The sequence below is a fragment of the Sebastes fasciatus genome, chromosome 17, assembly GCF_043250625.1.
Source record: "Sebastes fasciatus isolate fSebFas1 chromosome 17, fSebFas1.pri, whole genome shotgun sequence".
In the NCBI taxonomy this organism is placed as follows: Eukaryota; Metazoa; Chordata; class Actinopteri; order Perciformes; family Sebastidae; genus Sebastes; species Sebastes fasciatus.
In genome coordinates this window covers 6,179,631-6,196,190 of record NC_133811.1, presented here as the reverse complement: position 1 = coordinate 6,196,190, position 16,560 = coordinate 6,179,631, and the positions used below count along the sequence as shown (strand labels likewise).

At 38.0% G+C, this 16,560-nt stretch overlaps 1 protein-coding gene and 1 long non-coding RNA gene across 9 annotated transcripts in view; both read left to right on the top strand.

Annotated features, from left to right (window-relative positions):
- thrb (thyroid hormone receptor beta) overlaps window positions 1-16,560 on the top strand; it is a 134,848-nt gene that overhangs the window by 37,309 nt on the left and 80,979 nt on the right. The window lies entirely within an intron of this gene.
- Window positions 876-7,525, top strand: LOC141754622 (uncharacterized). Its single transcript, XR_012590687.1, has 2 exons — window positions 876-4,046; window positions 4,099-7,525. It is a non-coding gene; the product is annotated as an uncharacterized LOC141754622 (long non-coding RNA).

Here is a 16,560-nt window from a genome sequence, read left to right as displayed (position 1 = left end):
TTTGGTTTTATACGCAGAGGAAAATAGAGCCTGTTGTTATTCGTCACGTTACATAATGAAGCTAGATATCGCCATCTGTCATTGTCATAATAACATATAGATTGTTGTTCAACATTATATATATGGTGTCAAAACATACTCATAAGTATTCACAAAACAAATGTCAAGTTATGTAACTTGTAAAACACAATGCACAAATTAATGCAGAGTGATTTGTATCTGTATCTGTGCCTCTAATTTACAACTCATATCATAATTTTTAAATCAACTCAATATTTTTCAAAGGAAATATTGTCATGTGACTTGTGTCTCAAAAATGCTAAGTTTATGTACAAATGATGATATACTAGTTGTGAATTAGAGGCACAGATACGAATAGTGATTTACAAATACATACTCCGCATTTATCTGTGCATTGTGTTTTACGAGTCACTTGACATTTGTTTATTAATACTGTTTTGTCACCATGATTATAACACATATAATATAAAACGTTCTTTTTGGAATTACTGTGAGATCTTCATAAGGCAAGGCAGCTTTATTTGTAGAGCACATTTCAGCAACTGGGCAATTCAAAGTGCTTTACACAAACATTCGAGAACATTGCAACAAAGAAAAAGAAAAGAACATTAAGACATAATTAAAACAGTCATAAAAACGTTAAAGATTAGAAAAAATAAAAAACAAGCTAAAAATAAAAGCTAGGATAGAAGCTAAAATAGAATATAACAGTTAAAAGTTAAAAGTAAAAGTTATAGTGCAGTATAAGATGATTATTTGGTTTATTAAAAGGCAGCAGCAAACAAGAAAGTTTGAAGCTTTGATTTAAAAGAACTCAGAGTTGGAGCGGTCCTGCAGGTTTCTGGGAGCTTGTTCCAAATATTTTGTGCATCAAAACTGAATGCTGCTTCTGCATATTTAGTTCTGACTCTGGGGACACTAAGCAGACCTGATCCAGATGACCTGAGAGGTCTGGATGGTTCATAACATAGCAGAAGATCAGAAATGTATTTTGGCCCTAAAACCATTTAGTGCTTTGTAAACCAGCAGGAGTATTTTGAAATCAATTCTCTGAGAGACAGGGAGCCAGTGTAGGCCATAAGGCATTATAAGGAACTATAGGCACATTTTAGCTGTTATGTAAATTCTTATTGTAATGAATAACAAGTTAAAAAACATGAGTTTAATCATTTAGAGAGCAAATACATAATAAATGACATAAAAAGATGGAAGGGGATACAGTTTATCTGATCATAATAGTTCATGTAAGCCAGAGGTTTTCAAACTGAGGCGTGCCCCCGTGGGGAAAGAAAAGTTGCAAAAATCACACTTCATTCTCGGCGTTATAACTCACACTAAGTCACATCTTAACACACAGACATGATACATGTATTTTTAAATTAAGTGTGACTTCCACCCCATAGGGGATATATTGTTATTATCTCCAATGTCTATTACGTACAAACGTCTATAAATCTGCTTACAAATCATAGAAATAAAGACGCTCGTTATAACTTCCGAACCTGCCTGAGATTTCTCACGTTTTTAAGTTTTCTTCAGTATCAAATTAATCCAGTGATGGTTGTCTGTACATCCCCGGGTACATTGCAAACAGGAACTGCTATTAGCTCATTCGGCATGCTTTTAACGGTGCCAATTTGCCAAAACGTAAACAAATATAGGCTAAAGAAACGGAGTGATAGCTTACAGCTAACTGACTCCATTATAATTGCTGGAGCAAAATGAGGTTGTTTGTGGGGCACGGTTGTCTCTATTCTGTCTGAGGGAGGACCCCCCAGTGTCTCTGAAAACCCCTGGTCTGAGCTTTCAACAGCCTTACAGTAAATGCACTTCAGTTAACCTATTCCGCTCCACCCCTCTTTTTCATAGACCCGTTTTTGTCTTTTTTTAGGGGGATACAAGGGGGTCTTTAGAGGGAGATAGCAGGTCAACAGTAGATGTCACATAGAAGTGGTTTACATCATCTGAAAGCTGAGAACCTGAAAATGAATTCGAATAAATTGTGAAAGTGTATAAGGGCTAAGAAAAATATGATGGAAGTATATGAAGGCTATCCCCATGCTCTGTTATGTCTTATAAGTTGTTGCAGCATTTTTTGGGCTGATACCATTTGTTACACAGATTTGGTGTTAAATTTAACCATTTTTTTACCACTTGAGAATTGATAAAAATTATCAATAATCCCTCCAGAATACCACATTAAGACACCAAGACCTTGAGGAACACCATAGAAAAAGCCATGCTGTGATTTGGTTTCAAGAACTTTTGACAGTTTTGAGATTTCTGCAAGAATTGCAATTTTCGGCGATTGGATGGCGAGCACTTCTGTTGTGTAAACTGCTCAGAAACCCCCTTTATTGTCAATCTACCTAGGAACCTCTAGTTCAACTAACCTCTAGTTTGTGGCTGTAAAATTTCGTGAGGCTGTGATTATCCTAGAAGTCACCACAGGTCATTTTATACAGTGAGGTCAAGTTTAAAAAAATGGTCTCACTACAATGAAATGGCTACTATTGGGACTAACATCATCACACATGAATACAGTTGAGCTTGTTGGATCCACAAGAGTCTCAGCTTTATGCCCAATTTATGTAATTTCAAGACTGTTTAGGGACCCCAGTATGCAGAAATATTCAGATACTGTACACCATTTTAGAATAGGCGAAAATTACACATTTATACTGTATGGTTTTTGCCCCAAACTGCCTGTGATCATCATAAAGTGGGCATGTCTGTAAAGGGGAGACTCGTGGGTACCCATAGAACACATTTACATTCACATATCTGGAGGTCAGAGGTCAAGGGACCCTTTTGAAAATGGCCATGCCAGTTTTGTCCCGCGCCAAAATGTAGGCGTTATTTAGCCTCCTTCCTGACATGCTAGTATGGCATGGTTGGTACTAGGGATGCCCATAATTAACCGTTAACCTACATTAAGCATTTTAACCGATTAAGGCTATCGGTTTAAACGGTTAAAATAAATGTTTGTTGGACACTCGCTAAAGTTATGCCGGACAGACAGAGTATCGTTACGCCGGGCAGACACACAGCTGACAACCTGCTAAACTAAACTAAATGTGCGGTGGAGTCTTTTACTGGGAAACTGGCTGCATGTCAGCGACACTACACGCAGCATCGTAGCTGCTAAGTTAACGCTCCCGGACGGGTGAACTGGGGACTCCTGTCAACGAATATCTGTTGTGCTCCTGCAGATGGTACGAGGCACAAATCTTGTCGGATAACGGTTAATAATCAGTTAACAAGGGTCGGTTATCGGTTAAGAACATTTCTCAAAATGAGCAACCCTAGTTGGCACCAATGGATTCCTTTTTCTAGTTTCATATGATACCTGTACCTTCTCTCTAGCTCTGAAACCTGAGCTACTGAAAGTCTGCGGCGGGAGCCGACACACTCGAGTAGAGGAAGTGGTTATGTAAAGTAAAGGAAAACATATAAGCATCTTCTTAATTATGTCACGTGTAACTGGTTTCTCTAGAATATTTTTAGCTTTGTGGTTCTAAATCACAGCCAGGCTTGTGTTGTTTCCAGCCTCCCCGCCATAGGAATGGTTTTACAACGCTGCCAAACTGGTAGACTTTAAAAAGTGGTAGGTATAAAAGAGACGGTCCTCACCAGAATAATGACGGCACTGGCTGTTTGATGCTTAATGAATTAAACAACCTCTCTTAATAGTATAAATGATCCTCTGCTGGGTGAAGGTGCAGTGTGCAAAATACATATATCGGATATTGGGCTGATACTCAAATAGCTGGGTCGGGTATCGGTGACAAAGTGGCCGATCTATTCAATTCTAATGTTTATATACTACATACATTATATACTGGAATTTTGAATTCCTGTTAAAGTTTTGACCAATTTGTTGCATTAAAAAGGTTTACACCTGAATTGTAATTCCTATTAAATTTGAAGGTCTGCCGGACATTTATTCGTTGCATTTTGTTTTTACCTAAGACCCCATGACAACCTCTAAAAATAATATTAAAATGACCATATTTGTTTACAATGTACCTATACTGTGCAGTTTATTTGCATGTTGAAAGGTGAGCAGCAGCACAGAAAATTTGACTGTTGGTGTCACAGCTGCTGGCATACCGGCGCTACAGGTTATAGTTTTGCAACCTATAAGTAAAGGCTAAATGAATACATTTAAACTCCTCTTTTACAGACAGCATTTGAAATTGAAGTATGATCACAGGTTAAGTCAGGTCTTATATTAACGGGTCTGGAATTAATGTAGACATAACTGATCATTTGTGGATCTATGCCGGACTCTGCTACAGAGATAAAACATCCACCACATGATTGAATATAATAACAATAGTTTGGAGCAAGAAAAAGCCGATTAATCGATCGATATCATCTTTACTTCTGCAGCAGCCTAGTCGGCTACTTTTGCATATGTTGCTTTTGATAAATCAGTTGTCACTCTGAATTTAATCATTAGTAAGAGAACATCCTGATGTGTGATTTGGTGGATTACATCGCTGGAATATGTTCTCTTTTTTTGCTCTGGGCTATGTGCTGTTCTGTGGTTTATGACTGGCCAGGATTACTTCTGTTGCGCGTCTCGTCACCTTGTTAAATGCCGCTCTTACAAACCATTAATGATCATGCATATTCCCGGGGTACAGGAAGATTCTAAAGTGTGCCATAAAATTAAGTTAAGTGGCTGGATTAGTTGGAAGAGAGACGCCAAAATGGTAAGTTAAAGTAACAGTGAATGATTTCTTGAACATTTCTTGGCTGCACAATTAATCAAATATTAATCGCGATCACGATTTTGGGCTTCCCACAATTTAATTGATAATGATCGGTCCATTGAGTTACATAATGGTGGTGCGTTCAAGCTCTACTCGGTAAAAATGAGGTCGACGGTAAATTATAATGCTATCATGATGCGTTCAAATGTAATAAACTTGAATGAATCCAGTTGTTTTAAGGAGATGTTTTCACAGCAATATAAGATAGATAACATTTAAATGTGAAATTGCGATACAAATATTTTGTCCCTAAAATCAATGAATAATCGTGATAAATAATCTCATTATTGATCAAAATAATTGTGATTATCATTTTGGCCATAATTGTGCAGCCCTATGACATATAGAATGGTACTTTATGGCTGATATAGACCTGCGCACAGGAACCAGCGTGTCCGTAATCCCTAATATGAATCATATTCGTAACAATATTGTGAGTCATTGTTGAAGGCTCACAAATGACCTAATTTGTTGTTGAGGGTTGAGGACTTGTTGAGTCATCCCTTTTTGCAGTGGTTGGAAGAGACATTTTTAAGGGCTGGGTCACACAGAATTTGCCAAATTTGCTTTGTAGGCTTGTAAACATGAGGTACACCAATTAGCTTTAGCCGGTACACCAGAAAACATCCTCGTCATGATGGGCAGCAAAGACAGCCGCTGTCAGTCACAACGACATTAGATAATGTGGTTAACTATCTCAAAAAGAATCAGTCCAAGCCCAATACTGTTCACTCTTATCAAATCAAGGTTTAAAGCCACAACCAGCAACTTAATAAACATAATAGAAACAAGGCTGTGTTTACATGTAATTGGACAGCAGTGGAAAAAGCAACCGTGAAGGCCTTTCCACGCAACACTGGATACTCTTCTGTGTGCATTTCTCAACAAACCGTGAGGCACAAAAGGGAGCCGAGGCAGCGCAAAAAAACACTTACAAACATACTGAAAAGAATTAGAAAACGGCAGCTCTTGTTGCCAAATGGGCATCCTGTGTGATCAGACCCCTCAGTCGTTTTGTCTTTCAGTACCTGTTGAGTAATACTAAGTAGGTGGATGAGCAGAGACATCAGACTGTGTGCGTGTACACTACATGTGTGGGAATGAGCGTGGGTGGGTGGAGGGTGAGAAGGCATTGAGGCCTCTTTGAAAGTGATTTCACATGGTGGTTTTTAAGCTTTGGATTCGTTTCGCTGGTCAAGTTTCCTCTCTAATTTTACAGTCAGCAAGGAAAATTTGTTCTACATGTGTGTGTTTTTCATGATGGGGGATCCTGCTTTTCGAGCGTCGGACCACCTGCTGCGAAAGGCTGAACAATCACTGCAGACCGTCTTACCAGAGCGCCTCTATATTCTGACTGCTTATTTTTGGCGTTTAGAGGCTCTGATAGCATCTGTGGTTTCATGCAGCTCCTTAGTACTGAGTGGTAGGTCAAGTATTCGTGGTGCTTTGTCATAACATTGCGTCATCTGGATGAGTCAAAGCTCTTGCTTGCATTAGTGGAAAATCAACAGAACCTCCCCAGTACTTCTGAACCCTGCAGAGATTAACTTTTCTCCAAAACATTGTTTACTTTTGTGGTCTTTTACACGAGTTCTGAATGATGATGATGGGAAACGCTGCATGTCTGTAATGAACCGCTGTGTTTCCATTCAAATGTGCAACAATCAGTCAGACAATCTAGCTTCATTTGTTTAGGTTAGTGAAATTCAAAGGGCTTTACAGATGACTGAAGATCTGATAATAATACAGTACAAATAAACAGTAGTAGTAAGGATTGATTTCAGTCTTTATTGACAACCAGAAAGAATGCACATATAAATATATAAATAAATAAATAACAATAAGGCATTAAATTAAAAGGAAAACTAAATAATATTGACCAAAAATGTGTAGGCTGAATCTTTTTACGTAGCATATTCTAATAGGCAACCCGTTCACTACTAGGTTTACCAAAATAAAAAAAAGGAGGTCCAAACGTTTATTACAAAATAATAATCATCTCAGTTTTATGTGTCTTTACCACCTTATTTTTAAACATTTTATTTTAATTTGCAAACTGAACGACAGATATACATCTATTATTCTGTATATTATATTAAACAATAAAATAATTTCAGACTAAACCAGAAAATTAAAAATGAATAAGTAATAATACAACCAAATGAAATAGATGAAAATAGATTAAAAAAAAACAACAACAACAATAAACCGATAAAATATGATATCAAATAAAATAAATGGAGTAAGACAAGTTAAAAACATTAATTTATTTTATTTAAAACCTCGGAAAACACATTGAGGTTGAACCCTCATTTTCACTGGTACCCAGGAATACGTACAATAAATGGCTGTAATGAACCACTGTGTGTTTCCATTCAAATGTGAAATAATCTGTCAGTCAATCAACTTTATTTGTATAGCACCTATCGTACAGGTTAGTGCTATTCAAAGGACTTTACAGATGACTGACAATCTGATAATAATACATTACCAACTAAATAACCGTACTAGTAGTAATAATCTATTTCAGTCCTTGTTGACGATTTTCCAGAAATAATGCGCATAAAAATAAATAAATAAGAATAAGGCATTCAATTAAAAGGAAAACAAAAAATATTGCCCGAAAACATTGTTGTATAAACATTGATACATAGCATATTTTAACAGGCAACCCTTTTACTACTAGCTTTACAAAAACAAAACAGAAACAAGGAAATATTTAAGATAATAAAGATAAAAATAAAATAAACCTAATGTGCACTTTATAAACGATCTTTTCTCACACGCTATGAACATTTTTTAATGTTAATATGATCATTCGTATAGCTGGATGTATGTTTGATTCTGAAAGTATTATTTCCTTGAAACAACATTTCATAAAATATAATAATGATCTCTGTTTTATACATGTTTACCACCTTATTTTGAATTTCTCTTGTTTATTTGCAAAGTGAACTACATAATCTTAATTCCTTGTGCAACCATCCTCAAGTTAAGGTCTTAACCCCTTTATCACAGATATAAATCTATTCTTGATATTATATTAAACAGTTAATGAATAAGTAATAATACAACCAAATAAAATAGATGAAAATAGATTCAAAAAAACTATTATAACTATTATACTATGTCAACATTTATTTAATTCAAACCTCTGAAAACACATAGAGGGAGAACCCTCATTTGAAGTATACAATGGACACAATTGAAATCAAGTAGCAGTAAAAGAAGAATACATGACTATATAAATCAAAACAACAAAAAATGTTTTAATATTAAAGATTGAACTTAAGAAACTAAGTCAGGACAAAGTTTGTCAAAGTCATTTTTTTCTTTTGGCTCTCCTGTGAAGGTTAAATGTGACTTCCGCTCCTCTGGTTCAAACCCATCGATACATAATGATTTGATCTGTTTTTCCACCTCAGCCGTTCTTTGAACTGATGACTTTCTGGTGTTTTAATTCAGTCTTTTTTTAAAATGCAAATTCAAATTAGCTTAAAAGCAGAAACGCTAGTCAGCCAGAAGGAATGCAAATGTGAGTCGCCTTTGACGGCCGATTTAGCACGTCATGGTCAACTTTCCCCCACACCAACAAAACGTGCTCATCGTCCACACCCAACGGTCGCCTAGCTGCACTTTATCGGACATTAATGGACTCCAGTGAGTTTGATGTTGATGGTGCGAGTGTGAGCAATTCCCCTGGCAGGGAGTCAGGGGAAAATGGTGAATTACTGGATGCAGAAATGCGACCCAGCACTAATGGATGCAGAATGAGATAATCAAGAGGCTAACGACGACAGGAATATTTTTCGGACGGAGCAGCGGTGAAGAGCTTTGTACTTAGCTTTAGACATCCAAAATGCATCCATTAACCGAACTATACCGGGGCCCTCTCTTATGCGCTGACTTACAATGTTATGTTCCTTCAGGGTGCATGAATGTATCCCAACACAAAGGGCCTCTTCTAGACTCACAGCTGTGCATGAGGCTTCAGCTGGACTCGCTGCCCTAGTTTGGCTGCATATTGACACACACACACACACACAGACACACAAATACGGTCAAGCAGGGACGGACACTCCGGGTACATGGGACGATATGTGGCATTTGACCACAGAGTATCCACACTGACCAAATGAAAGAGTCCCCTGTCCGTCCCGTTTTTGTTGTATTGTTCCTCGTGGCCCAGATTCCCCCAAACTGGGTGTCGTGGCTAAAAGTAGCACTTAGTACACAGAGGCTACTCAGTTAAAAGTGTGGTGTTTGTCAGCGCTTGAAGATTTGTAGCACGTCTTGCCTGAGCGATTGCGTCGGGTTCAGTCATCTGTCACGTCCAGGGGGGATGTGGGTAGGGAAAACAATTTTTTTTATAATGTCTTAACGTGTCATATTACTTTTGTTTGGCTGGTCCTAACTGGTTCCAGAGCCCAGAAGGAAATTCATGCAAGACCCCTCCGTCAAAGAACTTGGAGATTATCCTTAGAAGGCAGCTCTTTGGTGGTTTCGTTGACATAACACTATGTTCCACTGTAATTTCATCATCATCATTTCATTACCATGAGTATGTGCTTTGGAAAAATAGACTGACACAAGGGCTGTCAAATCAATTTAACATAACATTTGCTCGCGATTAATCGCATGATTGTCCATAGTTAATCGTGATTAATCACGCTTTCTTTTTCTTTGTGTGCAAAATGTACTTTAAAGGGAGATTTGTCAAGTATTTAATACTCTTAAGAACACGGGAGTATGGGCAAATATGCCGCTTTATATAAATGTATGTATATATTTATTATTGGAAATCAATTAACAACACAAAACAATGACGAATATTGTCCAGAAACCCTCACAGGTACTGCATTTAGCATTAAAAAAAATGAATAACATGGTTAACTCAAGCCCAGTGTGTACAGTTGATTTGACAATACTTGATTTTGAACATACAAAAAAATGTTGATGATTGTGATGATTAATCACGCTTAAATATTTGAATCGATTGACTGCACAAAAGCTTCAGTCTGAGTCTGTCTGCTGATGCCAAGGGTTGTGTCAGGAACAAAAGCACGATGTGGATACAGTACTCGGAGAGCGACGGGAGGCGCCTGCCAAAATATGTGTGCTGATTGAAAACTGGATTGCTTTCAGGCATTGAAAGAAGGGGGGAAGGAGGAGATAGAGAGGCCGAGGGAACGAAGGAAGTAACGGATGCATAAGGCAGAGGGACACATTGTGAAACTATTTCCCGACGCTGGGAAGCTACACGGCGTCTCAATGAAACCAAGTATGCACATGTTGGGTAGGCCTCTAGGCAGGCGAGAGGGGGGGAAAGAAGTGTTTGTTGTCATTCCTTTTAAATAAAGCCGCGAGGCAGTGAAAGAGAGGAAGCTGTCTAATAACACGTTAGAGCTCATTGAATTCAACATGTGTCTTTTTTCTATTTTGGTTTCATGGTTTTAATTCTGGGCTGAGTGGGTCCTGGCACCGTCTTCTTGCTCTTTTTTACCATTTTTGAATACGGTTGCTCAGTGATCCGGTCCTAAAGATGAGGTGATTTTTGCTCATTGCTCAGCATTGCAAACTGTGCCTTTTTTTTTTTTTTTTTCTTTTTTCAACCAGCAAGTCTGAATGAAGTTGTTTTGCATCCCTGATCAAAAGAAACTGGAGGGGTTGCTAAGAGGGGATGCAAAATGGCCACAGGTGGGAGCTGTGAAGCTGCTAGAGAAATGGAAGGGTTATTGATTAGGGCCTCTAACAGGCTCGATGTTCATGTCTGTAGAAATGTACGCTGAAATATGGCCTTTTATTCATAGGGAATACTGTCCTTCTGTTGTATTTACCCAGAATACAATGCAGTTTATTACAGTAGAATTATGGTAACACTTTATTTTATGGGTCCATGATTTCCTAAAGAATTACCAATAATTTCCTGGAAACTGGCAGAGAGTTTAGTAGTTTATTTTTGAGTGTTGAGTTCATAAACAACTGTAGAGTTCCTTGAAAGAACTGCTCCAAGTAAATATTAATTTGGTTGTTAGGATGGTGAAGTCGGTCCACCACTTTGGTCCCAACTAAAATATTTCAACAACTATTGGATGGATTGCCATGACATTTTTTTACAGAACTTCATGGTCCTCAAAGGATGAATCCTACTGACTTTAGAGATCCCTGACTTTTCATCTAGTGCCATCTTCAGGTCGAAATTTGAATAAACTTTGGTTTATGGCACGTTAGCATGCTAACACACTAAATTTAGATGATGACCTACTAAACATCAGCATGTTAGCATTGTCATTGTGAGCATGTTGCCAGGCTAGCGTTACTGTTGAGCATTTAGCACAGTTGTAGACTCAAAGGCCCTGATCAGACCGAACGCTGGTTACAGGTAGAAAACACGAGGCGCACCGCACGGCCCTTTTGTTGCCCGATCAGACTGAGCGTTTTATTTGGGGTTTTTTCAGTTTGCTGCGTCTTTATTTTTTTAATTGTTGCAAGGCAACAGTGCTACCTAATACTTAAAAAATAAATTATAATAATGACTTTTAAAGCAGGGATGGGGTTGGCCTCTGATTATATCACTGTCCTACTAAGCCCTTACGAGCCTGAATGCAGCCTGAGATCCTCCGGCAGAGGTATTTTAGTTATTCCTAGGTCAAGGCTAAAAACCAGAAGAGACGGAGCCTTTGGAGTCACGGCCCACGACTCTGGAACGACCTGTCGGAGGAGATCAGGCAGACTGCTAGCTCTGTTTTGTCTTTCAAATCTCTTTTAAAAACTTTTCAGAATTACTTTCTCTTTAATCGATTACTCTTCTGCTATTATTCTACTTGTTGTTACTGTGTTTTAGTACTTCATACCTTGCTTGTCATTTTCATTGTATTAACTCTTTACTCTCTTAACTTATTTACCTGTTAACTTCTCCTGCTTTTATGTCTTTGTAAAGCACTTGAAAATGAATGAAAACAACTTAGCCAAAATCTAAAGCGCCGCACTAATTTGCCTCCCGCTGTTTTCAACTACGGTTGGTTAACTCCTAAAGCTCCAGGTTTCCAGCAAAAGTCACCACCGTGAAAAAAAAACCTCTAATGACTTTGGACACTTTTCCGCTCTGAGTTGATTTTTTTTTTTTAAACTCAAGGCGTTCAGGGTGCTCTTGTAAAAATGCGAGGCACATAGAGCGGAGAACCGCTTCACTCTCATTGAAAACAGTTTAAAAAAAAAAGCCGCCCCAGACTGCTAGAACACGCTCTGTCTGATCAGGGCCTTAGTCTGGTTGCATGTTCAGCAAGTTAATAACAAATAATAATAATAATAAAAAAAAACTGTCATTTTTTTTAAAATTAAATTTTACTAAATAAACACACAAAACATATTGATCCAAAAGATTTCTAAATGTAGAAACGTGAACAAAATATTTCTTAACACTACATAAGTTATTCGAACTGTGCACACTTTTTAGTTTATGAGATCTGCTCATTTTTATGAACCGTATAACGCGATGTTACTAAAGACGGTAGTGTCAGCTTTCTGCTGCAAATCGGATGAATCCTGTAGCTATCATGGTTTTTATTTTAGATTTAAACAAGATAGTGCAAACGACGATCTCCTGCGGCCACCACGAGGGATGTCCGTTTTTAAAGTGTTAAATATACGTTTACTTTCCATATTTGTTGACATGTTGTGGGGCTGATTTTTGTTGCTTTGATAATTTTTATTGTATGACTCCCTATAATTAGTTCTAAATTACAGTGTGCTTTTCTGGACACTAAAAAACTGGAAGTTTAGTAGGGATTTTTACGAACATGTACATTAAAGTGTTACCACTTTATTCATCTTGTTTTTATGCAGATTACACTATTGTTATATTACCATTTTTAATGCTGTTTAGGTAGTGACATCTAGTGGCTTGGTCACCTGTTCAAATGATTACAGCCAGCTCATTGTTTAATTATTCCCAGGGCCGGGTATCAAACGATTGAAGAATCAGCCCAAAATGATCTGTACTTTAAAAAAAAAAAAAAAACACATCCTCTGAGCCCTTTTTTCCATTTCCAGTCACTCGCTGTTGAGCGACTTATTGTACGTGACATCATCCCATTGTGCTGTCATATATGTACATGACACAGCACATTGCCCAGAATTAAAGGTGATGGTAATGCCAGCTGTGGTTTTTCTGTAAGTATGTTAAAGGCCTGGATCTAATTTTCAACAGTTGGTTAAATACATCGCACATGTATCATTAGTCATCCAATTACTGTACTGGAGCTGTTTGCCTTGTTGCTGCCTCAACTGGATTATGGGATTTTACACAGTAACCTCCTCTCCGCCCTTTCATCGCGTCCGGGAATAAAGCTTTTCATTCAACATGTATGCATCCGCATGGTGCACGTTTCAGCTTAACCCCGCTTACTGTGCCAATAGCACATGGGCCTGTCTGTCTGTCTGTCTCTAGATTTAGTAAAGGACTGGAGATACAGAGAGGGGGCCATTTGTAGTTGTTATCTGATATCACATCTGGTTCCTTTCATGTTCTGTGTTTGTTTTATTTTTTTGGCCTCGGTGAATGATGGATAACGGCTGTAAAGTAAAGAATGAATAAGTGGGTAACACTGACAACACATCGGGCCAGACTGTGGATCGTAGTCTATTCCTGTACTTCGCCTGAGGTTTTGAATGCTCAGGAGTTGTGCAGATGTTGTTGCCAGATGTGGATCAATCTGTGACCTCAGATTTGGGCTTCACCTTTTTAAAGTTGTCTGCACATGTAAGAACACACTCACACACACACTTGTTGACAGGACTGAAGGTGTGTACAGCTCTGTAAATACCCCCGCTGTGGTCCTAATGTGTTTCTACAGTTATGCAGCATCAGTGCCAAATCACAGTGTGCGTCTGCTTTTATTTAACTCTTGTTAGATTTTGCTGTAAACGGACCCACTAGTTGTGCTGCAGAGCAACGTCTGATTAGCTTGTCAGTGTGTATGTGTTACATGTTCTACCAGCATGTGCCACACAATTAACTGTAGTTAATGTTGCCTGTCAAGCTTTACAGCCTCACACTGCACATAATTACAGTGATAACAGTAGCCATGTTTCCATTCACATATTGTTGTGCATATTTTGCAATAGAAAAGCTGTATGGAAAAATTCCATAAAACGTACTCATGCGCAATGTTTGCGCTCGCTTGAGGTGGTTTTTCCTTTGTCAAAAAGAGTTTAGCTTCTCATTTCTAGCTGGCGACCATAAAATATTTAATCTCAATTAATCGCTTGATTGTCCATAGTTAATTGTGATTAATCACGCATTTTTTATCTGTTCAAAATGTACCTTAAAGGGAGATTTGTCAAGTATTTAATACACATATCAACAAGGGAGTGGACAAATATGCTGCTTTATGCAAATGTATGTATATATTTATTATTGGAAATCAATTAACAACACAAAACAATGACAAATATTGTCCAGAAACCCTCACAGGTACTGCATTTAGCATCAAAAATATGCTCAAATCATAACATGGCAAACTGCAGCCCAACAGGCAACAACAGCTGTCAGTGTGTCAGTGTGCTGACTTGACTATGACTTGCCCCAAAACTGCATGTGATTATCATACAGTGGGCATGTCTGTAAAGGGGAGACTCATGGGTACCCAGAGAACCCATTTTCATTCACATATCTTGAGGTCAGAGGTCAAGGGACCCCTTTGAAAATGGCCATGCCAGTTTTTCCTCGCCAAAATTTAGCGCAAATGTGGAGCATTATTTAGCCTCCTTCGCGACAAGCTAGTATGACATGGTTGGTACCAATGGATTCCTTAGGTTTTTCTAGATTTATATGATACCAGTATCGTCACTCTAGCTTTAAAACTGACTCCGCTACGACCTCCGAAAGATCGATTGCGTTAATGCGTTAAAGAAATTAGTGGCGATAAAAACGAATTTGCGTTAACACGTTATTATCGAGTTAAAGGTAGTGTCGACGATGTTGGAAAGCTAGCATAATTTGAAAGTAGCATTGCCTCAGGAGCTCCGTCTAAACGCCAACTAGCAGGGAGGCATCTGGATCTGGTTGGTTCTTTCAAAGCGGACCGCGAGGCAGTGATTGGTAGACAATTTTACAGGATTAAAGCAGCTACAGATGACGGCTCTTTTCCGTCCCTGTCTTTTAAGTTTGACAGCTCTAGTTTTTTACAATTGCAAAACAAACGCACATGTGCTTTGGACCGCACATGCAGAAAACTGGGCTGTTGGCTGATGCGCTCAATTTTCATTCAAGTGAATCATTTTGGAGTCTGGAATCGAATTCTTATGATAGATGGGTGATACGCTGTTGAAGGTATAGTCTTAAAAGAGGAGAAAAACAACAAAGCCAATGCAGGTTTTTAGGTATTCAGACTGAGCTTTACTCTTTTATTTATTTTTTTGGGGTACAGGAAATTTAATTCAACATGTTCAAAAGGCCTTAAGGATACACACAATGCATCTATATCCTGCAAAATGTTGCAATGTGTTTGTGTACAAAGAAACCTCCACGGGGAGCCGTTAACACTACACCTGTTTTTGTTATTTTTTACTGGGATGAAATTAAGCAAATCCCTCTTCTGATGTATATAGCTTTGGTTTGAGGCTGTTCACGTATCCATCTCCAGAAACAAATACAGCAACTAAGCAACGCCAATACCTGCTGAGAACAAAGAGAATGATGAATTATTTTCTTCTTTCCTAGTTTTGATCTTCTGTGTAACTTTTTTAAAAAGATCTGAGTTTAGTTTCCACCCATTTCTAAGGTTTTACAGTACAGTGGGGAATCAGCATGAGATCCAAATCTCTCTGCACCCGAGGGAGACACTGTTTTAATACAGTGTATTGACAGAGGTGCTCTTTCTCTCGCCGACTATTTCCTCTTTGCTTTAAATTCTGGCATTTGCTGATAGAAATGGTTGAAGATAATGTACTTGTGCCGTTGCCATGAAAGCTGCACGGCGATGCTGGAGGGTTGAGGCTGAACCTGTTGCTCTTAATTTTACATTTACAACTAATACGTTTCCTGAGTAACAAAAACATGTTCTTCTTATTCTCCCCATGTTCCTTTTTAGAAAAGTGTAAACTTTACTGTGCAACCTTTTATATTTTGAGTTGATAATCAAAAGCAATTTGTGTGATGCGCACTTTGTTTCCATAGCGACGGGCCGCTGTAGCATCCTGCAAAAAGCACTCACTCAAAAAATATTTTTGCAATCAAAATTGCATCATATTAAATTATTTTTCTGGTGGTAATTTAAACAATTATGCAGATTTCTTTTGGTTTTTCATCACTGCGTAACGTATTGTAGATAATGTGGTCTCAGCATGCTAAAAAATAAAAGCATTAAGAAGCATTTTTTTTCGTTAAGAAATTTCAATTCAATTTAAATTTATTTTTATAGCGTCAAAAAACACAAGTTATCTCAAGACATTTTTCATATAGAGCAGGTCAAAACCGTACTTATTTAGAGACCCAACAAGAGATCCCCCATGTGCTGTGTCATACAGAAATGGGTCACCAATATTTAGTTTCATTTTTAAAAAGGCTCAGTAATATCTTAAAGGTCCCATATTATAGATTTTCATCTTTTTTTTTTATTATAAAGCAGGCTTAAGTCCTTTCATAAATACTGTGAAAGTATCGAAACGCTCAGACCACAGGGAAATACACACAGCCCGTATTCAGAAACTCTGCATTTGAAACAAGCTGTCAGGATTTCTGTCCATTTGTGATGTC